This window comes from Lissotriton vulgaris, chromosome 5, assembly GCF_964263255.1.
Source record: "Lissotriton vulgaris chromosome 5, aLisVul1.2, whole genome shotgun sequence".
NCBI lineage: Eukaryota > Metazoa > Chordata > Amphibia > Caudata > Salamandridae > Lissotriton > Lissotriton vulgaris.
The window spans coordinates 1731698870-1731726627 of NC_141693.1; the positions used below are offsets into that span (position 1 = coordinate 1731698870).

General features: G+C 47.0%; 1 protein-coding gene and 1 pseudogene across 1 annotated transcript in view; one reads left to right on the top strand and one right to left on the bottom strand.

Annotated features, from left to right (window-relative positions):
* SGCA (sarcoglycan alpha) overlaps positions 1-27758 on the bottom strand; it is a 146761-nt gene that overhangs the window by 42056 nt on the left and 76947 nt on the right. The window lies entirely within an intron of this gene.
* LOC147717060 (uncharacterized) lies at positions 14093-26643 on the top strand (annotated as a pseudogene).

Sequence of the window (27758 nt, forward strand, 5' to 3'; positions counted from 1 at the left end):
AATTTCACTGAAAAATTGAGTTGTGACCACGTTGCGTTTTGCACTGTTTCCTGTCGCAGCCACTATGCCTACCCAGGCAAATGAGGTACCATTTTTCTCGGGAGACCTGGGGGAACGCTGGGTGGGTGGAAATTTGTTGATCCACGCAGATTCCGGAACTTTCCACCACAGAAATGTGAGGAAAATGCGTTTTTTTCCAATTTCTTAGCTTTGCAAGGGATTCTGGGTAAGAGAACCTGGGGGTAGGCAGTCGAGTGACCCCATCCTGATTTCCCCTGGGTGTCTACTTTTCAAAAATGTATAGGTTTGCTAGGTTTCCCTAGGTGCCGGCAGAGCTAGGGTTCAAAAACAAAAGGTAGTCTCTTTGCCCAAAACGTGCACAATTTCACTGAAAAATTGAGTTGTGACCACGTTGCGTTTTGCACTGTTTCCTGTCGCAGCCACTATGCCTACCCAGGCAAGTGAGGTACCATGTTTCTCGGGAGACCTGGGGGAACGCTGGGTGGGTGGAAATTTGTTGATCCACGCAGATTCCGGAACTTTCCACCACAGAAATGTGAGGAAAATGCGTTTTTTTCCAATTTCTTAGCTTTGCAAGGGATTCTGGGTAAGAGAACCTGGGGGTAGGCAGTCGAGTGACCCCATACTGAATTCCCCTGGGTGTCTACTTTTCAAAAATGTATAGGTTTGCTAGGTTTCCCTAGGTGCCGGCAGAGCTAGGGTTCAAAAACAAAAGGTAGTCTCTTTGCCAAAAACGTGCACAATTTCACTGAAAAATTGAGTTGTGACCACGTTGCGTTTTGCACTGTTTCCTGTCGCAGCCACTATGCCTACCCACGCAAGTGAGGTACCATTTTTCTCGGGAGACCTGGGGGAACGCTGGGTGGGTGGAAATTTGTTGATCCACGCAGATTCCGGAACTTTCCACCACAGAAATGTGAGGAAAATGCGTTTTTTTTTCCAATTTCTTAGCTTTGCAAGGGATTCTGGGTAAGAGAACCTGGGGGTAGGCAGTCGAGTGACCCCATCCTGATTTTCCCTGGGTGTCTACTTTTCAAAAATGTATAGGTTTGCTAGGTTTCCCTAGGTGCCGGCAGAGCTAGGGTTCAAAAACAAAAGGTAGTCTCTTTGCCCAAAACGTGAACAATTTCACTGAAAAATTGAGTTGTGACCACGTTGCGTTTTGCACTGTTTCCTGTCGCAGCCACTATGCCTACCCAGGCAAGTGAGGTACCATTTTTCTCGGGAGACCTGGGGGAACGCTGGGTGGGTGGAAATTTGTTGATCCACGCAGATTCCGGAACTTTCCACCACAGAAATGTGAGGAAAATGCGTTTTTTTCCAATTTCTTAGCTTTGCAAGGGATTCTGGGTAAGAGAACCTGGGGGTAGGCAGTCGAGTGACCCCATACTGAATTCCCCTGGGTGTCTACTTTTCAGAAATGTATAGGTTTGCTAGGTTTCCCTAGGTGCCGGCAGAGCTAGGGTTCAAAAACAAAAGGTAGTCTCTTTGCCAAAAACGTGCACAATTTCACTGAAAAATTGAGTTGTGACCACGTTGCGTTTTGCACTGTTTCCTGTCGCAGCCACTATGCCTACCCACGCAAGTGAGGTACCATTTTTCTCGGGAGACCTGGGGGAACGCTGGGTGGGTGGAAATTTGTTGATTCACGCAGATTCCGGAACTTTCCACCACAGAAATGTGAGGAAAATGCGTTTTTTTCCCAATTGTTTAGCTTTGCAAGGGATTCTGGGTAAGAGAACCTGGGGGTAGGCAGTCGACTGACCCCATCCTGAATTCCCCTGGGTGTCTACTTTTCAAAAATGTATAGGTTTGCTAGGTTTCCCTAGGTGCCGGCAGAGCTAGGGTTCAAAAACAAAAGGTAGTCTCTTTGCCCAAACCGTGCACAATTTCACTGAAAAATTGAGTTGTGACCACGTTGCGTTTTGCACTGTTTCCTGTCGCAGCCACTATGCCTACCCAGGCAAATGAGGTACCATTTTTCTCGGGAGACCTGGGGGAACGCTGGGTGGGTGGAAATTTGTTGATCCACGCAGATTCCGGAACTTTCCACCACAGAAATGTGAGGAAAATGCGTTTTTTTCCAATTTCTTAGCTTTGCAAGGGATTCTGGGTAAGAGAACCTGGGGGTAGGCAGTCGAGTGACCCCATCCTGAATTCCCCTGGGTGTCTACTTTTCAAAAATGTATAGGTTTGCTAGGTTTCCCTAGGTGCCGGCAGAGCTAGGGTTCAAAAACAAAAAGTAGTCTCTTTGCCCAAAACGTGCACAATTTCACTGAAAAATTGAGTTGTGACCACGTTGCGTTTTGCACTGTTTCCTGTCGCAGCCACTATGCCTACCCAGGCAAGTGAGGTACCATTTTTCTCGGGAGACCTGGGGGAACGCTGGGTGGGTGGAAATTTGTTGATCCACGCAGATTCCGGAACTTTCCACCACAGAAATGTGAGGAAAATGCGTTTTTTTTTCCAATTTCTTAGCTTTGCAAGGGATTCTGGGTAAGAGAACCTGGGGGTAGGCAGTCGAGTGACCCCATCCTGAATTCCCCTGGGTGTCTACGTTTCAAAAATGTATAGGTTTGCTAGGTTTCCCTAGGTGCCGGCAGAGCTAGGGTTCAAAAACAAAAGGTAGTCTCTTTGCCCAAAACGTGCACAATTTCACTGAAAAATTGAGTTGTGACCACGTTGCGTTTTGCACTGTTTCCTGTCGCAGCCACTATGCCTACCCAGGCAAATGAGATACCATTTTTCTCGGGAGACCTGGGGAAACGCTGGGTGGGTGGAAATTTGTTGATCCACGCAGATTCCGGAACTTTCCACCACAGAAATGTGAGGAAAATGCGTTTTTTTTTCCAATTTCTTAGCTTTGCAAGGGATTCTGGGTAAGAGAACCTGGGGGTAGGTAGTCGAGTGACCCCATCCTCAATTCCCCTGGGTGTCTACTTTTCAAAAATGTATAGGTTTGCTAGGTTTCCCTAAGTGCTGGCAGAGCTAGGGCTCAAAAACAAAAGGTAGTCTCTTTGTCCAAAGAGCGCAAGATTTCACTGGGAAGTTGAGGTGCGACCACGTTGCGTTTTGCGCTGTTTCGTGTCGCAGCCACTATGCCTACCCACGCAAGTGAGGTACCATTGTTTTCGGGAGACCTGGGGGAACACTGGGTGGGTGGAAATTTGTTGATCCAAGCAGATTCCAGAACTTTCCTCCACAGAAATGTGAGGAAAATGTGTTTTTTTTGTCAAATTCGTAGGTTTGCAAGGGATTCTGGGTAACAAGACCTGGTGGTAGGCAGTCAAGTCACCCCATCCTGAATTCCCCTGGGTGTCTACTTTTCAAAAATGTATAGGTTTGCTAGGTTTCCCTCGGTGCCGGCAGAGCCAGGGTGCAAAAACTACAGGTAGGCACTTTGCTAAAAAAGGGTCAATTTGTAACTGCAAAATTTAGGTGTCACCACTTTGCATTTTGCGCCGTTTCCTGTCGCAGGCACAAGGGCGACCCACACAAGTGAGGTACCGTTTTTATCGGGAGACTTGGGGTAATTCAGATTTGTAAATCAACTGTTATTACCAATTGAGATTTTGCGCATTTCTCCCTTTCAATGAAAGACATTGTGTAAAAAAAAAATAATTTTGAAAAATGACCAATAATTCTCATGCTAGTATGAGTATTCCCAATTTTGAAAATTAGCAATAATATACTGTTTCTGAACTCTATATTTTGTACCCAATTCAGAAATACATAGGTGTCTTTCATACAGATTTTTCCATGTATACATTTTCCAAGACAAAGTGCTCTATACCCAGTAAATGAAAAAATACCATTGCAAGTTGCTGCTCAGTTTTTGGATCTGGGTTCGTCGGGTTCTTGATGAAACTACAAGTCCTATATATCCCCACAACCAGGAAGGTCTAACGAATGTAACGGTATATTGCTTTCTAAGAGCTGTCAAAACTAGAAAAAGTTATAGGTGAAAACGTTGAGACAAAAGGCTGTTTTTTTCAACAAATTTTCAATTATTCCAATATTTAACTGTTAGTTTCTATAAAGAAACCTTCATGGATTTAGACAAATGACCCCTTTCTGAATTCAGAATTTTGTCTACTTTTTGAAAATGTACAGCTTTCTAGGATCCATTATTGCTTTCAAACTCATTTCTACCATTAACTGGAAGGAGGTGGAAAGCTCTAAAAATAGTAAAAATAGGCTATGTCCCAGAAAAATGCCAAAACTGTGTGAAAATGTCGGTTCTCTGACAAAAGACTGTCATTTCCTAAAAGCTGAGAAAATGGAGATTTCAGCCCCACAAACCCTTTTTTGATAACATTTTCAGGGAAAAACCCAGAGGCTTTCATTTGCAGGCCGTTTTTCCCATTTTTCTGAAAAAAAAACAAAAATCACTATATTTTGGTTAATTTCTGGGTCCCCTCCAAGGTAATCCACAAACCCTGGGCACCTTTAGAATCCACATGATGTTGGAAGAAAAGGACGCAAATTTGGCGTGGATACCTTATGTGGTCAAAAATTTACAAGGGCCTAAGCGCGCACTACCCCAAATCGCCAAAAAAGGGCTTAGCACAGGAGGGGAAAAGGCCTAGCAGCGAAGGGGTTAACACTGGAACATCAACAAACATTATGAGCACACACCAATTCCAAAGAATAGGCCTAAAACAGCAGCTTAATGAGACAGAACTGTGCATATTGTAGCAGTCAATCAATCCTACTAGCAGGTAAATTCACAACCAATATCACACATGGGTAACAAACGATGGAGGCCAAGTTTTATGTCACAAATGCTGGCTCATATATGATGATCACTTGCCAAACGGCTAAGTTCTAAAAATAATTTCATATGAACACCATGGGTGCAAGGCAAGCATCAATTAAATAACCAGTGAATTCCAGAAGGTGTTTCAGTTTTGAGGATGTTTTAAAGTAAAACTGGTACACCTGCACATTCAACTGTCAGTACAACCCACTGCCCTCCAATACAAAAAAATACCTTTTCAACTCAGATCAGTGGTAGAGCAATAATTAAAGATACTTGAAGACATTGACATAATTGAGAAAGTGGCTGGCTCAATACTTTCAGCCATGATAGTAACAACGAAGCCGTAACAAACAGGAGTGGTACAAATCAGTATAGATATGAGACTACCAAACAAAACAGGAGAGCCACATCAATACCTCAGTAGATTATATTCTTCACAAATTAAATAGGGTACAATGTTTCTTCAAGCAGGATCTTAATATGTTTTATCAAGAACTCCAGGTAGATGATGCAAGCTGATATACAACTACATTCTTAACCCGCATAGGGCTCAGAAGACACAAACATAGTATCTCCTCTGGTGCAGAGATATTCAAAAACACATGCAATGCTCCTTCTGAGCATTCCAAATGTTAATGGCGACATTAAAATCCATGCCCAAAAGATCCATGAAAACCACCACTTTAGATAAAAAGCTCAAAGAATATACGACTATGGGCCTAGCACTACAAAACCTGAGATTTGTCTTCCTCACAGACATAAATGATTTCTGTGAGAGCATTTTCTCTCGAAATGATGTCAGTTTAGAACTGCAAAAGGTGCAGATGTCAAAGAAGCCCAAGCCCCGGAGAATTTATCGAACATTAGAACATTTCTAGGCATGTGACCTACTGCAGGAGATGGATTCCTAATTTAGTGACTCTCACAGAAATCTCCCAACAACTCACAGAACCAAGACTCTGAGGCAGTGGAATGCAGAAGATAATGATGAGGAAAAGTGTTCTTCTGATTGGCATCATTTGTACAGAGACTCCATTGCTTTTTCATTGCCATCTAGTGTCAAACACTTCCACATGACCCACCTGGTCGTTTCTGCTGATGCCTGAGGAAAATCTAACTAACACGACACTAGCCATCTTGCAGCCTGCATTTCTGCCCAGGAACTGTCGCACACCCAAGCCCCCTGTTCTTGCAGTTCAACAGAAAGCCATGAGATACTCACATCCTGTGTAAATGATTTGTTTTCCATCTCCTGCTCCTAGCCTGGTAAACATCCTTGACACCGTGATCAGGTTATCTGGATAATGGTCTGACTGCTGGGTTTTGATCAAAGTGATTAAACAAAGACCTGAAAGACTGAGCCTTGATCAAGCCGAGTGAACAATGATTTGTGTACCAAGCCTTGACCAGGTCACCATCTACAAACGTCGTTTGGATCTGGTTATCAACTGCAAACACTGCCCTAATTGAACAATGAACTAACAGCCAAAAGACTGAGATGAAAAAGTATAAAATGCTTGTAAGCTGCGGAGTAAAGCAGCAGCCTCCTATGTCTTGTTTCTGACGAGCTTGGGACTCTGTTCCATAGCCCGGGCTATTTGAATACATCTGGGTTCCTCCTGCAGAGGAAGGCTCCTGTGTCTCCTTTTACTATGTATGAAGGGTATGGAAGGCTTGGGCGGTTTCCCAGCTGCTGAGACCCAGTAAGTGGGTTAATACGGTTCTTCAAATGGCGCCTGAACAGGGACTCCACGAACACGAAGGTCAGGCCCGGTGGATGTGAGGAGGTGTACGGAGAGACTCCGATGAAGGTACCCTACCCGAGGGATTCTTGCAATCCAGTAAGCCGAACGACTTGCCCGCTGTTGTTCCCCACCTGGTCTGGGCCACATGACCGCGTCTCGCTGGAGTCCCCTAGCAAATAATTTCTGGAGCAGGACACAGCCCTACGTCTGCAGAAGAGAACTACCCCTGTAAGGTAAGGGTGGACTGATCACCCACCAAGTCTGCATAATTCTGTTATTGACATTCGCAAAAGCCAAGCTGTTATTGACTTTTGCCAAAGCCAAGCAAGCGAGGTGAGTTTTTAAAACCCGCTGGTGTCTGTTCTGTATGATTCTGCTGTTATTGACTTTTGCAAAAACCAAGCAAGCGAGGTGAGTTTTAAAACCCTCTGGTTATCTGTTTTCAAGCATGCCAGTCAGTAGTAAGTTCAAGAGATTATGCTGTTGTATGTGTACGCTGGACTCCCAGCTGGAGGCGGCTTGTCCGCTTCCTCCAGAAGGGACCCCTGGCCATACGATGTATGTTAAACATGGCCCTTCTGCCGTAATCATTCTGGGTAAAATATACGAAACAAAGTAACGCGGAATTACAGTGGCCACTTTATGGCTCCTTTAATTCCCAAGTTCTCGCCAACCTAGAGGAACAATTAATGAAAAGAAAAACACGCCCGTCTATGTTTGAATCTGTCTGATTTTTGAGGAAAGAGATAGAGCAGAGAGCTAGAAAGCAGAAGTCTCAAGAAAGAAAACAAGAACGTATGTCACTGGGCGACCACGCCAGAGAAAATGTACAAAATCAAATGACAAAATCAGTAGAAATAACCGATAGGGAGCATGGGGCCCGGGTACAAAAATGTTATCCAGCTCGTGAGGAGAAAGGAAAGGGCCATATGGAAGGGGGAGAAGAAGGTGATTCCTTGCTTGATACCATGCTAGAAAGCCCTCCTGCATATGCCCCAATGTACCCTGCCCTGACGCCTCACACCCTGCTCCTGCCCCCTCTGCCCCTCTTACTGTTCTCCCTGTCACACCATCCCTCCCGATTTTTCCTATGACACCGACCACGCCCGCTAACCCTGTCCTCGCTGCGGGAATGACAACAAGTCTCCATCCGCCCAACCCCTGCGGCTTTACCCCTACACGCCATTTTCCTGCTTCCCCGTGGTCTACAGTTAAGTAGGATTTATGTAAATTGTTGAATTCCCCCTGACTGGCCTCCTTGCGCTCTGCAGTCAGCTTTTCGTCCCTTCGAGAAAATGACCTACAGAGGCAACAGTGTGAATGTTGGATAAATAACGGGAATATTTATGCCTTTAAAAAAATATGGTCCAATATTCCCAGTGGATGATTATGGAACAGACCACCTGGGCTGAATACATGTGTACCCTGGTCATGCAAAGATTTGAGAATGCGCTTATGCAGATACCCACCAGATTAATGGACCTTAGGTCGCAAATAAAAAGAGGCGACGTTCAGGGAGAGGGTTTTTTTGGCACTATGTCTGCTTTAATGGCTTACCGTGATATGACCGCTTTTCCCAACACCCCTCTAGAAACAGCTATGCCAATGAGAGAGGCGGCCCCTGTCTTTGTTAATGCACTTACCGATGCCCAAAATAATGGCAGAGGGGCTGTTGAGGCACACTGGCGCAGGCTTTGGGTTCATGTTCCTTGGAAATGGTCAGAAGTAATGCAGTTAAAAGGACAATATCCAGATCCCCGGAAGAATCCGGCTGCCTTTTATAGAGAAATAGGTCAGATTATATCTGCACGTACTCTCGTTCTTGAGGATATAGATTTACTTTTTGGTACAGTTGTCCCCACTGACACATGGGACAAAATTCGACATACTGACCAAGAAGTAGCGTTGAGAGGTAAATGGGCTGACCTAGAGGCTATGGAAGAAGCAAGGGTAGGAGAGACTAAACCAGAAGCTGCCATCCTGACTTTGCCCGGTAAAATAATAACGTTTATGAAAACACTTTTGCTGGAAACTGTCATTAACTGGGATAAAATAAACGCCCGTAGGCAGCGAACAGATGAGAATGTGGCTGACTTCTTTACCCGTTTTGAGACAGAATACAAGGGACATAGTGGTTTGGATACCCAGACCCCAGGTTCTGGCCCAGTATTTGTCGATAAGTTTGTCAGCAACTTGCTTCCTGAGATCTCCGCAAAACTTAAGAAAGTTGAAAGTACGTGATCTGCTCAAACTATGACTGGTAACTTGGCTATGACACAATATCACGAGAATAGGGAGAATGAAGATAGAGCCAAGGAAAGTAAGAAGGTTAGGGATCTTAAGACTAAGGCACTTCTGCAGCAGGCTTACCCTCCCCGAGGTCCCGATGCCCGTGGGAATTTCCGACCTCAACCCCAAACCCCTCTGAGGGCTCGCCAGTCTACCCCCTCCAGCCCTCAACGTACGGGAGCCCTCCAAACAGATCAGTGTGCTTATTGTATGTGGTACGGCCATTGGATAGATGAGTGTCCTGTGTTAGCTGAAAACATCCGATCAGGGAAGACTCGGCCTCGCGCTCCCAGGGAGGGGAGGTCGACTAGGGACCATGGCCCGCCCCATTCACAGGATAAAGAACGCAGGCTCAGGGATGACGCTCCCATCCGGCAGCGCCCGGCCAATAGGTTTAATGGGTACGAAGCAACATGCACTTATTACAATGATGATTATGATGAACTTGATGAGACAGGGTCCTACCAAGCATAGGACAGCCAGGAAAGGGGTATTACCAGAGTGCAAATTCCAGTGGATCAAAGGGGCCCGTATGTTCAAATGTCAGTTGTGGGGAACAATCAGAATTTTCTTTTGGATACTGGGGCCACCAGGTCTTCTATTGCACGTCTGTCAGTCCCGGAGGCTCCCCTTTCTGGCAATATGAATGTCTCCGTGGGTTTTGCAGGAACACCTGTGACCAGCCCTGTCTCTGAATCCCTATTTCTCAATATTGGCCCTGCACATGTTGACACTCCCTTGGTCCTTACTACAGGTTGCAGTGAAAACTTGTTAGGCATGGATTTACTCAAAGCTCTGTATGTGACCATATCATGTAGTCCGCAAGGTGTATCCCTAACAATTTCCCCCACCGTAGCTTCCTATATGTATCTATCAGGTCCCCTCCCACCAGAGTTGCAGTCTTTACCTTCCTCCCTCCAGGCATCATCAGACACTGATGTAGGGTGTCTCAACATATCCCCTCATGTGGTAGGCATGCAGCCAGGTGCACTTCTCCCCCGCATCCGGCAGTATCGTCTGCCCGCGGAAGGAGAAATGGCCCTTTTAACAAAAATATCTGAATTAATGGACAAGGGCGTAGTGGAGGAGACATGTGGCAATATCTGTAACTGTCCCATTATTCCCGTTCTTAAAAAGACCAATGGAGATGCTCCCTCCCCTAAAATATACAGCTTTGTGATTGACCTGAGAGCCCAAAAGAAAATAACAATCTCCCAATATCCTGTTGTCCCTGACATTACAGCCCTCTTAACGATGGTCCTTTCTGACGCCACGCACTTTTCTGTCATAGGCCGGAAGAATGCTTTTTTCAGCATTCCTATACATCCTGACAGCAGACATTTTTTTGGTTTCTCCCTTGGTGGGCGGAGCTTTAGATTCTGCCCCGCCCCTCAAGGTTTCACCGAGAGCCCCAGTATCTATAGTCAAGCCCTAAAAAGTCAACTAGATTCCTTGGAACTCCCTGATAATTCCACACTATTACAATATGTAGATGACCTCCTCATTGTTGCAAATTCTGCCTCAGCATGTAAAGAAGCTACTCTCTGTTTGTTATGCCACCTTGCCCTCCATAATCACAAAATCTCTTTGAAAAAGCTTCAGTTTTGTCAAGAGAAGGTGACCTATTTAGGTCATCTCCTCTCGAAGGAGGGAAGGCAGCTAACCGCTGATCGTGTAGCCATTATCAATGCTATGACGGCCCCACAAACACAAAAGCAGGTGCGAGCCTTCATAGGCCTAACCTCATACTGCAGACAGTGGATTTCCAATTTTTCGGCCTTGGTCAAACCTCTTCTTGCCCTCACCACTAAAGACATATCAGACAGTTCCTTTCCATGGACTAGAGAGCATGCGCAGGCCTTCCAAGATTAAAAAAAAGGCTCTGTGTACTGCTCCAGTCCTCGGTACTCCAGATTATAACAAACAATTTTTTCTTTTTGTACATGAGACAGACGGCTGTGCTTGCGCTGTCTTGACCCAGATGTTCGGAGGTCACCATCGGCCATGTGCCTATTTTTCAGCCACCTTAGATCTTGTTGCAGGGGCTCTCCCAGGATGCCTACGGGCGACCGCTGCGGCCGCCCTCATGGTCCGTCAGAGTGCCGGGATCGTCATGAACTCCCCCCTGGCTCTGATGGTCCCCCATTCTGTAGATACCCTACTTAATAACACCAAGACACAGTACCTCACTAGCGCACGACTCACAGGATATGAACTGACACTCTTTGCCTGCCACATTAACATCAAAAGATGCACTGTACTAAACCCCGCCACATTACTCCCACTGGATACTCAGGATGCCCGCTTAGACCCACATGACTGCATATTAAGGACAGGGGAGGAGATGAAGGGACAGGTTGACTTACAGGACACCCCAATAGCAGAACCAGAAGGTACACTGTATGTGGACGGATCATGTCTCAGAGAGCCAGATGGTAACACCTCAGCTGCCTACGCCCTCACGACATTAGGACGAGTAGTAGAAACAGCTCAGATTCTGCAGTGCTCTGCTCAAGCATCAAAATTAGTGGCCCTCACTAGAGCTTGTGAGTTAAGCAAAGGGATGACTGTAAATATTTATACTGACAGTCAATATTCCTTCGGGTGGCCCTCAACTTCGGGAGGTTATGTAAAGAAAGGAATTTCCTTACTTCTCATGGGACCAAGATTCAACATGGCCCCCTAATTCACCGATTGTTAGACTCCCTGACACTCCCCAGAAAGGTAGCCATTATAAAATGTAAGGCCCATAAGAAAGTGACAGATGATGTTGGGAAAGGCAATGCCCTGGCTGACCAGACGGCCAGACAAACAGCTCTTAGGAAAAGGTAAGGAATGTATGTAGGAGGTCCCGCTAGGTGGGTGGCAGACGAGGGCATGGTTGAAAACACAGTACAGAGTGTGATTGATATTCAGTCCCATACTACTCCTGAGGAACTAAGGGTGTGGAAGGAGCAATTAGCAAAGGAGGGAATTGATGGTTGTTGGTCCGTACGACTATGGAAAGACAATGGATGTTACCTGACAGTCACGTGCTACCAGTAGTTACGATAGCCCATGGTCCTGCTCGCATCAGTGCAAAAGGGATATGTAAACTGTTGGAACCTCCCCAGACGGCCAGGACGCCGGCCAGGAGTACCGACGGTTAGAGTGGTGCTTCATTTTCCCCTGAGCCTCTGCCAGGTGGGGTGAGGCCAGCCTGCCTTACAGATTTAGTGACTTGCACAGACTGTAAGGGCACCCGGAGCATTCAGGTGACCGTGTGCACTTGTTTATGTTTCTTTGGTGTCACTTTACGTTTTTGATTTACTTCTTCACCTGGTGTAGTAGCATTTGTTTTATTTCTGGTCCTGATGAAAGCAAGGACAAAAAAGTCCTCAAATTGCTGAAACTAGTCGACCATATTGACCTGTGGCTGTCTACATAAACAGACAGTTTGCGGTTGCACTGTTTTTAATATTGGTATGTCAAGCACACCTGGAATAAATCTTTATCTAGTGCTTTTTCAAAACCAATTTTAAACACACTTTTTCTTGGTTTCTTCCCTTTCACACTTTTTCTGCACTGCACACCCCAGTCCCACTTTTTTTTGCCACTCACCTACATCGAGTGGTATACCACACTGTCGTCTCTTATACTCACTGAGGATACCCCCTACCACCGGGTTGACCTCCGCGTAGAGCACAAGTAACCTCTGACGGGTGGTACGGATAAAATCCCAAATGATGAAGGGCGGATCCGAATGGTGACTGATGGGTATTTTTCCTCATCCCTGGAGAGCTCTCTGTGACACAACCTGTGAGTAAGTGTGGGTTCTCGGTTGGTTCTCTTTACTTATGGGCACATTGATCTGAGACCCTCTGGTACCTCTGTTGTTTATCAGTTCTTGTGGGGATAGTACCCAGAGCCTGGTCTTTAAACTTCCCCTAGGTCCTCCTCCACCGTAGTGTTCTGTTGGAACCTACATGGTACAACTCTAAGATACCAGGATATGCTGACAAGCTGGTTAAAACATGCATGATTTGCCTAATGTATAACCCAGGAAAAGGCACAATTACTCCTAAGGGAGTATTCTCTCCTCCTACCTTCCCTTTTGAAGTCCTCCAAATGGATTACATCCAGATGGACCGATGTAACAATTTGAAATATGTCCTAGTGGTGGTCTGTACCTTCAGCCAATGGGTGGAGGCCTACCTCGTCAAAGACTGCACCGCTATCACTACAGCTAAAGTGCTATTAAAGGAGTACCTCCCACGATTCGATTTGCCCCGCTTGGTCTGGAGTGACATCGGGACCCACTTTACAGCTCAAATTATGGAATATGTCTGTACAGCATTGGGTATAAAACTAAAATTTCATGCAGCTAACCACCCCCAGTCAGCAGGTCTAGTGGAGGTGTACAATGGCATCCTAAAAACTAAAATGGCCAAAATAGTAGCCGAGACAGGTGTCACTTGGGTTGATGCTCTGCCTTAGCCCTACTGTCCACAAGAACAATGGCCCACACCAGAATAGGGCTATCCCCCCATGAAATTGTATTCGGGAGGCCTGCCAATGTATGGGGTGTCCCGCGGCTTAAGATACTGTCTGACATTGAATACCCTGTATTAACTGATTATCTGTACAGTCTGACTAATACCTTTCGTACTCTTTATCACCAGGTGCATGAGGCCATACCTGACAAAAGCGAGGGCCCAGGACATCCAACCTGGGGATTGGGTCTTAGTGAAAAATTTTCAACGGACTAAGAGCCTCGAACCCCGCTGGACACAGCCCGTCAGGTGTTACTGGCCACCCGCACCCCAGTGAAAGTAGAAGGGCGGAAGAATTGGGTGCATTTGTTGCACTGCAGGGGTGTGCCTCTGCCCCTTCCCTATGATCAGTGGGTGAGGGAAGGAAAAGGAGACTCAGAAACAGAAACAGTCCCGACGTTTGTCCCATTCAGCGATGCCAGACTGCATTCTACATACACGGAAGCAGAGAGTGACAGCATACTGAAAGGAAGGGTGGAACCCTCCCTGAACTCTGCTCAACACCAACAGCAATTGTTTCCCGACCATACTGTCCCTACTTCCGACCGATACAACTTGCGCCCCCAAGGGAAGGCTTGCCCTTGACTTCATCAAGTACTTATAGGCTGTAGGGCTGTGATCTTCCCCGGCTGAGAGTGGTGCTGGTGTGTCAGACTAAGGTACGCCATAGGGCCCTTGGCACCTGAGCCCAGTGAAGCAACCACCAATCACAGAAAGCCACTAGAGGTGCCTGGCTTGGCAAAATGGCAGCCGTCCAAAACACCCGAATCCAGAAACAAGATGTCAGTCTCCGACATAGTAAATGCTTCATGGCCACCGTGGTGACTTTGTTTGTCTCCCTCATCCTGTCTATCCTTGGTTCGCTGTTGCTAATCTACCATCCTGTTACCTTACCAACTCCTACCCCGACTCCTGCAGAACACCAGTATTTCACGCTACCAACCTACGAATTACCCGGCTGTGCAGAATTCTTCAACAACACCTTCATCCAAATGTTGCATCATCACCAGCTGATCATGAACACTTCCAACTGCTGGGTTTGTGGACTGATGCCGCATTCCATGATACACCCTGTCCCATTCTTTCCCTACCTCTTTTCCATCTCTGGGTCTTGTCTTGCATGGTGGATGTTGAAACAGGAGTCCTACACTGTCAATGGTACTGCCAATTCTGCCCTTGGAACATTTCGGGATGACTTCTGGCGGAACAGGTCTGGCCAGGTCAATGCTCCTTTTTGCCCGACCAGCTCATCCACAACGCTACTATCACCAGATGAACTCGGTGAAATGGTAGTATTCGACTCAACTAATTGACGGACATTTTACAGATTCCGCACAAGAAAGATACTGCCTGATGAACGAGACACTGTGAATGTCATAAATGTGCACGGTCGTGTCTGCATTCATGGCCTAGGGACTAATAAAGTTAGTACAAGTACGTGTGATATCACAAAAGCTTTAAACTCCACATCTCCTCCGAAGCTGGTGGCATTGCCCAACACCTATTTCATCTGTGGCACTGCCGCCTACACTTGGCTCCCCTGTAACTGGTCTGGTACCTGCTATCTGGCCTTCCTCCTTCCACCAACGTATTCTACCCATGGAGGTTATCACCTGTCAATGAAGGGCGCTCTGCGCCGCTCATGTCGGGGCGTCATATCAGCCGAGGATACAGCAGGCCAGGAAACCGGGGATTTCTTTAAAGGTTTCCTTCCTTTCTGGGGCCCCATGGCCAACAGTCGGGCTCTACGAGGACTGACCAGGGTCCTTGAAGCCACCATCACAGTAACAGCTGGTGCCCTCTCCAACATCACTGCAGAGCTGCAGGCGGACCGCCTCATAACGCTCCAGAACAGAATGGTTCTAGATGTCATCCTTGCTGATCGTGGTGGTGTGTGTTAATTGATCGGCTCCAGCTAGTGCGTGTACATCCCAGACAACGCACCTACAGTGTACGATGCAATCCAACGTCTGCATCGCCTTTATTCCGAAATTCATCTGGATGGAGGCAACTGGTCCCTCACAGGCTGGATCTGGGGCCTCCTTTCCCAGTTGGGGTGGAGGATCCTCATTTTCCTTGCCTTGGGAGTAACTGTCCTGGTCTCCTGCTGTTTGTGCTTTCAGTGTCTGCCAGTGCTCTGTACAATGTGTGTCCAGACCGTCAAGCCTCTACCCTCTAACATTCACAACACCAATATGATGATGATGATGCTCCAACAAGAAACCGATGGCCTTATGAACATTGACATTTCTTAAAGTATTTGCCACTCAATGGCAAAAGGAGGGTCTGAGGAAAAGTGTTCTTCTAATCGGCATCATTTGTACCGAGACTCCATTGCTTTTTCATTGCCATCTTGTGCCAAACACTTCCACACGACCCACCTGGTAATTTCTGCTGATGCCTGAGGAAAATCTAACTAACATGACAACAGCCATCTTGCAGCCTGCATTTCTGCCCAGAAACTGTCGCACACACAACCCCCCCTGTTTTTGCAGTTCAACAGAAAGCCATGAGACACTCACACCCCGTGTAAATGATTTGTTTTCCATCTCCTGCTCCCAGCCTGGTAAACATCCTTGACACCGTGATCAGGTTATCTGGAAAATGGTCGGACTGCTGAGCTTTGAACAAGGTGATTAAACAATGACCTGAAAGACTGAGCCTTAATCAAGCCGAGTGAACAATGATTTGTGTACCAAGCCTTGACCAGGTCACCATCTACAAACGCCGTCTGGGTCTGGTTATCAACTGCAAACGCTGCCCTGATTGAACAATGAACTCACAGCCAAAAGACTGAGATGAAAAAGTATAAAAGGCTTATAAGCTGCGGAGTAAAGCAGCAGCCTCCTCTGTCTTGTTTCTGACGAGCTTGGGAGTCTGTTCCATAGCCCGGGCTATTTGAATAAATCTGGGTTCCTCCTGCAGACGAAGGCTCCTGTGTCTACTTTTACTACGAATGAAGGGTATGGTAGGCTTGGGCAGTTTTCCCGTCGCCGAGACCCAGTAAGTGGGTTAATCCGGTTCTTCAGAGATACCGTCTGAAAGATCAAAAACCCAATTGTCTATCACGTCAGTCTGGATATTATCGTCTCCCACCTAAAAATGACTCTGAAGAGCATATTAACCTAATTGCTTAAGGAGCTTGCCCCAAAGATCTTTCCCTCCATAAAATAGGGGATGCCACAGCAAAAGACACACCTTAAGTTAACACCACATACTTCTCAGTCGAATGAATGGAAGATATTTCTTTCAAAAGTCATACACCTAGAACCAAAAAACAGCAAAACAATCATTGTAATCTAAACAGCGCTGGACTGGCCATAGTGGTGGAGGCTGGTTTTTGTTACTGGGGGGCAGTTTATAGCAGTGCTGCAATGTCAGCCCCCTGTAACAAAAGCTTCAGGATTGGGGCTATAGCAGCTGGTAGCCGTGCTAAAGCAACAACACTGCTTTTCACTAGCAAACCCAAAACCCCCTCCCACCCACCCCCAACACGCCTCCCAGGGGCCGGTCCAGCTGCATTGCCAGGGCTGGGTTGTATTCCCAGAACGGCCCTGAATCTAAAGAATGAAAAAATAAGCACCACTCCTGAATGGTTACTATCATGAAGACATTAAATAAAAGTGGCAGTGATGCTGAGAAATTGGGTTGTGCAACTAGAACATCAAGTTCACTAAGGCGTAGTTATGACCAAATCCTGCCTGTGGCAGAAACTGTGGTACTGTGCAAAGTCCATATTGTGCCAGGCGACAGGCAGCCTGGAACCCTTCGTATCAGTCATCATAGAAAAGGCTTGCAGGGGACTGGTTCTTACTTAGAGCACACATCTGTGTGATCTCCAATGTTCATCATTTAATGGCGGTGCAAGGTGGTTGTGCAAGATGCTTACACCAAGTGAAAGCAAGTGAAATAGTGAACTTTACTGTGTTTGATAAATTCCGATACAAGTTGGAGAAAACATTTGCCTCATATGGTATATATGAAACACTGAAGACAGACAATGTACCTCCATTTCAAGGAAAGGAATTCAATGCATGACAGAACTTAGAACAATGCACAGGAAGGTCAAACCAAGATGGTCTCAGGGTATGGAGAAATGGAGTGCCTCATGCACACCCTCACCAAACCCTTGAGGATAGCACTTGAGCATTATGGCAATATAGCGTAGGCAGGCCATCCACAAATTCCTGAGAGCATACAGAATTACACCACACTGCACAACTAACTGTGTGAGATGAATGATTGAATGATTAACTTTTATATAGCGTACGACTACTCAATGAGTGTGCCGGCGCTTGGTATAAAATAACAAGTAGGAGGTTGGACGAACAGTTGAGTGCAAGCAGTCTGATTAAAGTTTAAATAGGTAGGTTTTCAAGGATCTTTTATAGGTTACTTCATCTGTAATGGATCTCAGATGCAGAGGCATCTGGTTTCAGATATTTGCAGCAAGGAGGTTCCCCCTAGCTTTTCTTCTAAAATGGGGGCCTGATAACAGGTGTGCATTACTAGAGCGCAACACCGTACCAGGTCTGTATTCGAGAATCCACTCCTTCAAGTAACTGGGTCAGTTTTTGTGAATCACTTTGAACATGATTCACTTGTGGACTGGTAACCAGTGTAGCTGCTCTTGAAATTGAGAAACAGGGGAGAGTTTTGGCAACTTACAGAGAAGGCTTTGTAACCTGGAGACGTTGTAGTAGATAGTCCGGAATTCCCAGATTCAGAACATCGCCATAATCCAGCCTCAACAGAATCAAAACTCTGACCACTGTAACCTGCACTTCACATGGAAGGAAGCTCCAGAATCTCTTGAGCATTATTAGGATCCAGACTCAAGATTTCACTACCGCTGCAATCTGGGCTTTTAAGGAGTGGTGTGTGTCAATTAGATTGCCCAGATTTCTTGCCACCTCTGTTGGAGGGTGGGGTGTTGCTACTGGGCCAAACTCCTGTCCACGCAGGCAGGGCGTCGGACCAAACAGCACAATCTCTGTTTTGTATTGTAGCTGATTTGTTCTGAGCCAGCCCAGTACAGCATTCATGCAGATTGAAAATATTTGTTTAGCTATCACTGAATCCCCTTTGTATGTCAGCAATTTCTTTGTATCATCAGCATAAGATATGACCTTGATGGTGAAGTGCTCGACCAAAAATGATAGTGGGATCATATAAGCATTAAAAATAGTGGGGATCAGAGAGGAGGCCTCTCTTTGTGACCAACTGCATCCTCTAGTCTCTTGATGCTCCTCCCATTGAGAAATGCTATTTTATATTAACAAAGCTACCGGGACATCTCTGCACAGATTTGTTACATCATATATGAGTACTTTAGCGGGCACATCTCAATTGCAGTCAGTTTTGGATTACAAATATTGAATATGACATTTTAAATACATCATTACCTCATCCTTATATCTTGACCAAGTTCTACTAGTCTGAATCCTCATCCTCCCCAGTGGTACGTGGTGGTTCACAAATGTTACCCCTAAATGTGTTCCAGGCCCCCCAGATTTTATCCCATTTCCCTGGGAAACCACGGTGGATGTAGACAGCCTTCTACGCCACCATCGCCTCATCCATGAATCTACACCACTTTCGAATCGTCGGCGGTACTGCCGAACCCCACAGCATGGCGATGTTGGGTTTCGCCATCAACATGCCCAACATTACCCAGTCTTGTTGCCGGTGGTTCAAGTCATTGGGTTCCCACACATTCAGTAAACAGCGACGAGGCTCCGGCAGCAAGGAGATGTCTATTGTTTGAGAAATTGTGCGCATCACTGCTGTCCAGTATGTCGTCATGTGTCTGCAGTCCCAGGTGGCGGGGAAGAACGTTCTCTCCTTCCCACAGTTACGTAAGCAGAATTTATGCTTGGCTTTTCCTATAATGTGTAGGGTCGTTCTAGTTTAGTATGTACGGTGCAGTATTTTAAGTTGGACCAGTTTCAATCTGGAGTGGATAGCAGCTTCCCGGGGTGAGGCGAGGGCCTCGTGCCATTCGGAGTCTTCAAAGGGGCCCACCTCCTCAGACCAGTTCTGTTTCAATGTGGCCGTCGCGTCCGGGAGGTTATTAATGAGTTTTCTATAAGTGAAGGAAGTGGCCTTGTCCTGCATGTGTTCGGTCAGAAGTCTATCTTCGAGAGGAGACGATTCCTGCGGGACGGTGCCTGTCGGTATAACCGACTGTAACGCATGCTTAATTTGTAAGTGTCTAAACTTCTCCGTCTGCGACATCTCATACTGTGTTTGCAGGTGGGCAAAGTCTACCACCTTACCCTCCTTCCAGAGATCACCCACCACCGATATACCAATGGTGTCCCAGGCCTGGAATCTCTTACTATTAGGGAGGAAGCCCAACTTTCTGGAGTCCCACAACGGTGTCATTTGGGTGATAGTTCCCAAGCACTTAAGATGCCTGTTGGCCCTGTACCACAACTGCACAGAGTGCTGTGTCAGACCTATCAAATCTGGAGACGGGTGATGGCTGTAGAGATTACTAATTAGTCCCCTGCCTTTCAAGGAGTGTCTGTCAGCAAGGTATGGCGGCTCAGATTGTGTGGCGTGTAACCAGAAGTTGATCTGCGTAAGGTGTGCCGCCCAATAATATAGTTCTACATTTGGAAGCCCTATCCCCCCATCATACCAGCTTCTAGGTAACTTATCTTGCGCGATTCGAAGTGGCCTCCCCCTCACATCCACAGTAGGTGGGATACTGTTGGAGCGATAGCTTTAAAATATTGTACAGGGACCGTTGACGGGGTGTTTTCAAGCACGTACAGGAAGCGTGGGAGCGCCATCATTTTATACAGCGCCGCCTTGCCCAAAAGTGTGAGAGGGAGAGTCTGCCACACATTAACGTCACGTTTAAACCTCTCCAGAAGGGGGCAGAGGTTTAGACTGTAAAATTCGTCGGGGTCTGGCGTAATAAAGATACCCAGGTATTTGAATGCCGTTGTGGTAGTCCTCAGGGGGCAGCTCAGGGGCAAGACAGGTGGGGGACCGGCGAGGACATACAGGATTGACTTAGTCCAGTTAATCTTATAACCTGACACTCTACCGGACTTCTCGCATACGTTTAGTAATTCGAGAATAGATTTTTTGGAAGAGGTGAGATACAAGATGATATCATCCGCGTATAGGGATATACGATCCTCCCATACATCGGTCCAGAGGAGCCCTTTGATGGAGGGTTCCCATCTGATCCAGATCGCAAGTGGTTTCAAGATCAATGCAAAAAGCAATGGAGACCAGGAGACACACCTAGTGGGAACGGCGAGCAAGGCATTGGACAGAAGGGGATACAGTATGGTGGTACACTCGGACTTTACCTCCGGGTCTCATGGAACGGGTATACTGATGAAAAAGGCATCCCGTTTCATACTGCATTCCACGAGAACCGATGAGTATGGCCGCTTTGCTGTGGCGATTGGACAGTGGGAGGGCAAGCCACTTAACGTGGTTTCGGTATACATTCCACCGGCACTGCATGCGACCACTCTACCCGAGTTTGGGAAATTACTATTAGATCTCCCGGAAGGTGACCTGGTGGTGGGGGGAGACTTCAACGCAGTGGCACATAACACGCAGGATAGGTACCCGGTCAGAACACACGCGTCTGGTCCGTCCCGCTCTCAAGAATTCATTGATGCACAAGGGCTGGTGGACGTTTGGCGGCACCTTTACCCTGAGGACCGGAAATATATTTATTACTCGGCAACCCATAATAGTCTGTCCCGCATAGACTACTTTCTTACATTGGGGTACGGTCAACTTACAATTAGTGATGTGCAGATTAGGCCCAGGGGTGTTTCAGATCATTCCCCCTTAATACTAAACATCTCATGCTCTGGGAGGGTACGCAGAAGACTATATCCAATTCATCCGGGGTATATCAAGGTACCACATGTACGGAAAGAACTGAAAAAGGTGACCCGGCACTATTTTGCAGAAAATACTGGTTCGGTATACTCTCCCACTACTCTATGGGAAGCATACAAAACGGTCTTGAGAGGTCATGCCATTACAACAATAACGGGACATAAGCGCATGCAACAGCAGGAGTTACGAGACCTAGAGTCGGGCCTAGAGGTAGCAAGCATAGCCCACCCGACGGAGGAAACACTACACACACTTACACTAAGCCAACAAGCCCACACTGATCATATCCGCCTACACACGATGGAGAATATAACAGCAATGGCGAATAGAGTATACGATATAGGCGACAAGGCCGGTAAACTGCTGGCCTGGTTAGATAAAGAGAAAAGAAGGTGGCAGGACCATACTACAATTGGCAGACCACAGTGGGACACTACACTCACACCCGTCGGAAATAATTGATCTCCTCGCAGATCATTTTCAAGAGGTATACACTCCTGAAAGGGAAGTTACGGACGCTGCTGCGACGCTGGCTCTCCAATCGGTTCGCACCCCAACCCTGCCCCAAGATGCAGTAGAGGAACTGGAGGCAGACCTGACAGTACAAGAGGTTCAGGCAGCAATTAACACACTTCACACAGGAAAAGCAGTGGGCCCCAACGGGATCCCGGTTGAATGGTATCAAACAATGTCTGACACACTAAGTGAGCCATTATTGGCGATGTTCAAGGATAGCTTGGAGCAGGGGGTGTTACCCCTAGATCAGCGGTTAGCCACTATAGTTGCCATCCCGAAACCGGGTAAGCCACCAGCAGACTGTGCCTCATACCGACCAATCTCGCTACTCAATGCGGAAGCCAAGATACTGGCAAAGATATTGGCTACCAGATTGATGCCCCACCTTTCCCACTTGATCCATCCAGACCAATCTGGCTTTATGCCGCATAGGAGTACGGCACTTAACCTCCGAAGAGTCCATGGCGCACTGGCGCGTGCCCCCCTATTGACAGACCCAGCAGTCATTCTTTCGCTAGACGCCAAGATGGCGTTCGATTTAGTGGAGTGGCCATACCTTTTCGCAGTTCTAGCGCATATGGGCTTCGGCCCCAAATTCATAGCGTGGATAAAACTCTTATATACAGAACCTGTGGCACATGTGACGGCAAATGGACACGTTTCACGGGACATGCCGTTGGCTAGAGGAACGAGGCAGGGCTGCCCTCTCTCCCCTCTGCTGTTTGCGTCGGTTCTAGAACCGTTAGCGACTATCATTAGAGACACTCCTTTGTTAAAGGGGGTAAGCTGGGGGGAGCATTGGGAAGACAGGGTCTCCCTTTATGCTGATGATATGTTGATATACTTGTCTGATCCGGCTGCAGGTATTCCTATTCTACTTGACCTGTGTAATACACACAGGGTTTACTCCGGCTACACCATAAATTGGTCAAAATCGATTATATACGAACTGAAGGGTCCTCTGCCGCATATACCCAGTGAATGCCAATTGACCATAGCACACCCCTCGTTTAAATATCTAGGCATTTATGTAACCCGAGATGCCTCGCACTACTTTAGGCAGAATTTATTACCCCCACTCACTCGTTTAAAGGCGGATACAAGACACTGGGCGAATTTACCACTGACGCTTCTGGGCAGGGCGGCTTTTTTGAAAATGAAGGCACTTCCACGTTTTTTATATATATTGGAGAACACGCCGACCCTTGGCCCGCCCTCATATTCTAAGAAGGTAACAGCAGTCCTCTCAGGTTTGCTATGGGGAAAGCGCCCGGCTCGCGTGGCGCACATAAAACTTAACCGTGGATGGTACGACGGTGGGATAGCACTGCCAAATTTACAGTTATATTACTGGGCGTCCCAACTCAAGGTGATAAACCAGTGGATCCATGCATCACAGGACGACCCGGCATACATGGCGGACAGAACCCAATTAGGAACACACAGCCTATTGGCACCACTATATAACAAACGTCTATTGACTAAATTGGTAGGCCCGACAAAACACACGGTACTATTGTGGCATAAGGCGCAGACTAGATTAAAGTGGGGGGATGTTATAACCAAACTCACACCCCTATGGGATACTAAAGCACTGGGTTGCCTGAGACATAGCAAAGGATTTACCCTGTGGGACAACATAGGAATCTCCCCAGTGGGAGACCTATGGACGAGTACTGGTATGATCCCATTCTCTATCCTACAACAACAGTATGACCTAGGATCCACTGAGACATATAGGTATATACAGATCAGACACGCATTGATGACGGCCATAGACCCGAGGACTAAAGTCCCTGAATCATCTCCATTAGAAGACCGCCTGCTCACTGATTATATGCAAACAGGAGCTACATCACTCACTTATCGAAAACTATTAAATAATCTACCGGACCCACTAGTTAAATTACGGGATAAATGGGAGACGGAGTTGGGAGAGATGGATGAAACAGACTGGAATGCGGCACTGGCATCCCCGAGAGAGGCCGGAGTATCGGCCCGATTCCGCCTAGTACAATTCAAAATACTCCATAGGGTCTACTACACAAGAACCGCTTTACATAGAATACACAGAGCGCAGCATCCAAACTGTCTGAGAGGCTGTGGAGAGGAAGGGACACTCCTACATACACTTTGGGGATGTCCGATCATTAGTGAATACTGGAGGCGAATTATGAGGACCATTTCACAAACACTAGAAGTCTCACTTACACCGGACCCGAGGGTTTGCTTATTGAATGTATGGGGGAGGACAGATCTAACTAGACAAAGACAACAATGGGTGGTGATAGGAGCGATGGTGGCCAAGCGCGATATAGCACAGAAATGGGGGGCGGCAGACACACCGACATTGGCACAGTGGTGCAAACACATGGACAAGCTGATGGTTACCGAGCGTGCGGTCTATAAAATAAGGGCCAACCCTCGCAAATGGAACAGGATCTGGTTACCCTGTAACAAGTATAGAGGTGAACTGTGTGAACCTTTGCCGGAGGAAGGAGAGGATAGTTCCGATGAGGAAGATGAACTTGGGAACTAAGTATGAGCGGAAAATCCGTTCCGCTCGCGGATTTTGCGAATTTTCGGTAAATTCGCGATCCGCGAACTCCCGCGAATTTACCGAGAATTCGCAAATCCGCGAGCGGCGGATTATTCCAGGCGCAAAAGTTGAAGCCTGGCCTGTTGTAACTATTTTACGATGACGCCGGCAAGCTGCCAGCGCCATCCTAAAATAGTTACTAAGTTAGCTTCAACAGGAAGCTCTAATAGATAAAATAAAGCAGGTGCTCGATTTTATCTATTAGAGCTTCCTGTTGAAGCTAATTTAGTAAGTATTTTAGGATGGCGCTGGCAGCTTGCCGGCGCCATCCTAAAATATTTACAACATGCCCTTCCTGTGACTCATTCATCAGCCCAAAAACAATCATGAGCGTCGTCGAGGCAGGTGTGCCTTCTTCACAAATCTACCGTGGAAAATCAGCTGTGAGGCTGGATAGAGGCTTTTGCATCCGTGACTTTCACGAGCGCAATACCCGTGCTGTTTCTGTGACCAGGAGCTTATTTCTCTTCATCTGCTGAACTGATCTTTCTCTGACCTTTTATACACACACGAAGCATGGGTGAACTCGCATGGTAGCCCTGCCCGTTTGGCCCCGCCCACACACTCGCGGTTTGCACCGTCTTCCCGCCATTCACCCACTATGATGGACAGCTCACTCAAGGGACCCCTGCGCCCTTCGGGGCGATTGCATAGTAACACACACATGGTCGTTCGAACTAGTTGATGCTCAAATTCAGTGACTCATTCATTAGCCCAAAAACAATCGTGAGCGTCGTCGAGGCTGGACAGGTGTGCCTTCTTCCCAACTCTACCGTGGAAAATCAGCTGTGATGCTGGATAGAGGCTTTTGCATCCGTGACTTTCACGAGCGCAATACCCGTGCTGTTTCTGTGACCAGGAGCTTATTTCTCTTCATCTGCTGAACTGATCTTTCTCTGACCTTTTATACACACAAGAAGCATGTGCACTCGCATGGAAGCCCCGCCCCAAATCCGCAGAGCCGCAAATCCACAAAATCCGCGGATCGTGGATCCGCAAAATCCGCCCATGCTTATTGGGAACTAATACATACCCATGGACAGGATGCGGGGAGGGATACGGGTGTGAGGGTAAGAGACCATGGGGAACTCAAGAGTAAGGCTACAGCGTAGTACATCAGTAAAGCCCCACCGATATAGATGAATGTCCGTGTATTGAAGTTCTATTCAACTGTCCATAATTCCTGATTAGTCTATAGTTCTGTTTCAATTTAAAACAAATAATTTAAAAAAACTAAGACTAATAATTCTATATATAATGATGGAAAACTTGACGCACCATGATCATAATCGATGCCGGACCGGAAGGTTGTCGGCTGAATAGCTGTGTATCACGAGCATCGGAATGGCTAAGGCGATTACATTGTCCACTATATACGCAAATGATGTACTGTATACTTGTCAAATGCAAATAAAGTCTTACAACCCAAAAAAAAAAAAGCAATGGAGACAGTGGGCATCCCTGCCTCGTGCCCCGGCCAAGAGGAAAATCTCATGAGAAGTGCCCATTGGCGACAACATGCGCTAGGGGTTTAGTATATAACAGACAAATCCAGGCGCAAAATTTGGGACCAAATCCTATATGTTGTAGCACTGCGAATAAATAAGGCCATTCCACTGTATCGAACGCCATAGTAGCGTCAAGCGAAAGAATGACAGCAGGTTCCTTGAGGTATGCTGCACGCGCCAGGACCGTGTGGAGCCGGGGGAGGTTAAGGGCCGTGCTCCGATGTGGCATGAAACCTGACTGGTCCGGGTTGACTATTGATGCGAGGTGGGGAGTAAGCAATTTGGCCAGTATCTTAGGCTCCGCGTGGATGAGTGAGATTGGACGGTAGGAGGCACAATCTATCTTTGGTCTACCAGGCTTGTGAATTGCGACAATCGTGGCTAGCCGCTGATCCCGCGGCAGCTCCCCTATTTCAAGGCTGTCAGATAACATACTTAGGAAGAAGGGGGCTGTCGTTTGCACCGTTCTCTTATGTAGTTTAACTGGGAGCCCATTTGGCCCCAGCGCCTTGCCGGACGCCAGTGCGTAGGTAGCTGTCTGTACCTCATCAGTGGTTATGTCCGCCTCCAACAGAAGCGCTGCTTCCGGGGAGAGCTTAGGTATCGAGAGATCCTTAATATATTCATATGCCTCCGCGACCGTATAGGTTGTCCAGGGAGCCTACATTTGTTCATAGTGGTCAGCTAAGAGATTGACTATACCATCAGGGTCAGAGACCATGGAGCCTGCAGGCGATATCAGTTCTGCAATAACTTTATTTGCTCTTTCTTTTTTATCTAGCCAGGCTAGCATTTTCCGTGCCTTATCTCCCAACTCGTACACCCTATGCCTAGTGGCTTGGATCTTAATTTGCGCCATTTCTCTTTGGCGGGCCAGAACTTCCGTTTGTTTTAGATGAACGCACGAGCGGTTCCCGGAGAAAGGTGGGCCTCCTGTTCTGTGATGGACACGGTTACTTCAGCTTCAAGGGTGTCCAATTCCGCCCGCTGTTCCTGTTTGTGACCTAAGATGGAAGCCATTGCTAGCCCCCGGAGAACCACTTTATATGCCTCCCAGAGCACACTGGGTGAGTCCACAGAGCCCTGGTTTTCCTGGAAAAATTGTTTAGTAGTATGTGTAAGGGTCGACTCAATAGGTGCCATCTGGAGGAAGCCAGCGTGCACCGGGAACATGCGTCTCCAGCAGGCCTGGTGATGGGTATATTTAAGCAGTATTGGGGAGTGGTCCAGTATGCCCCTAGGGCGGATAGTGACCTCCTCTATACCCTGCAGGGCATCTGCTGATATCAGGAAATAATCAATGCGTGTGAGACAGTTATGTACTGCGGAGTAGAAAGTGAAGTGTGTCTCATTCGGGTGCTTGAATCTCCAGCTGTCTGTAAGTCCCAGGGCGCCTACTAGACCAAGAAGACGTCGCCCACCCTGCGTCTCCAGCCTAACAGGGAATTTGTCCTGTGTGCCATCAATTATATAGTTGAAGTCGCCCCCTATCAGGAGTGTCGCTACCGGCAGTGTCAATAGAAATGCCGTAAGAGCGGAATGGGCTTGTGTATGGAGTGCAGGTGGTATATAGACAGAGGGAAAGATGAGAGGTACCCCTTAACAGCAGTCAAGGGAAATGGGGTTAACCAACCGACAAAAAGGAGAGATTCCCTTGAACAGAACTTAATTGACTGGGCTAGACAATTAAAATCATAACAAGATACACGTATATAAAAAGAATTCTACAATTTATTAGTAATACAATGCATTAAAAGAGTGGACAAGAATGAAACCACTCAACAACAAATTAAAACAAGAGATAAACCATTAAAATAAATTGACATTCAATGTTGACCAGCAAAATTGAGACACTAAGACAGAAAACAGTAAGACGTTGAACTCGTGCTATACTGGGCGTATATT